Below are 1,308 nucleotides of genomic sequence, written 5' to 3' on the forward strand. Positions count from 1 at the left end.
TTGAACTTAATATGACATAAATTATTTACAGTTCTTAAAACGCTTAAAACATCAAAAATTATTAAATTGCTTATCAATTTAAATATGTGATATTACTACTCTAGTTCTGTACATTGTGTTCAAGACCGAAGATTTGCGACGCGCGGTTCGTAGAATTAGATATGTACTATACCTATATAAAATTAAGATCCGCTTTAATCGAAAATAGGTTTATTTCTTTTAATTGATTTAAAGTGAGATGGATATATATTTAACATTTGGCGCAAGCGAGAGAGTTCTAGTGCAGTAATATAGAGCAGGAACAAGAAACAGACCTTATGGTTGAAGTACACTGTTAAATTCATAACGTTCAAATTATACCTAATTTATTTTTAATCATTTCTATGGGTCGCCTCCTTAGGGACAGTATCCTCGTACTGCTCCTACCGAATATGTCGTTTAATTTAATTAAAACAGTAAAATTAAACAATTTAACTCCAGAAGATATATTAAAGATTTAAATTTAGTTCATTATTTAGTAAATGCATATATTAATATGGACGTTTACTTTAAAACTAATCATAGGAATGGATTAATTTACATTTTAACTGCACACGTGCAAGTTGAAAATGACACAAAATGTGATTTAACTCAAGGGCTTGGGTTACCATTGCTCCTTTTATATCCAACAATATATCTCTGCAATATTTCTATGATGTACTATCACATTCGCAAAACATTATAATAGCTATCAGAGTACACGTCTACTAACTATATATAGAGTGTACTTACTAGTTAGCCAGCTTTATATATAGAATTTCCAAATATATTGTATACACTATAAAATATCAAGAATGCAACTATCATGCGGATTATCATTAATATTACTTGACACAATCACGATCTCCTGAAGAAGAAGCTATTGAGTGAACATGATCTTCTTCTATGCATCAATACACCCAGCGAACTCTGACAAAAGGGATGGTGGGAAGTAGAGGGTGATGAAAACTACTAAGTTCATGAAACAATCAGGCAGTCAGGATGACAGCGAACGCAGGCATAACGGCAGTCATCGGCTTGAGGCGAGCAGGAAAGTTAGGGTGGGTGCAAGAGAGAGGGAAGGAGAAATGGACGAGGGTGGGCAGACAGGTAGGCAAGCAGGCAGGCTGGCAGGCAGGAAGGAAGGAATGAATTGCGCCTGCGCGCTGAAACGGCCGGGCTAGACGCGAGAGCCGCCACTCCCGAGCGCGTAGCGGTGTACCGCGGGTGCTGACCGAGTGTCCCCGCGAGAAGAGCGAGAGAGAGTGAGAGGGCGAGAGCGAGAGATAG

This window comes from Mycetomoellerius zeteki, unplaced genomic scaffold (genome assembly GCF_001594055.1).
Source record: "Mycetomoellerius zeteki isolate Tzet28-1 unplaced genomic scaffold, Tzet1.0 scaffold122, whole genome shotgun sequence".
Lineage (NCBI taxonomy): Eukaryota > Metazoa > Arthropoda > Insecta > Hymenoptera > Formicidae > Mycetomoellerius > Mycetomoellerius zeteki.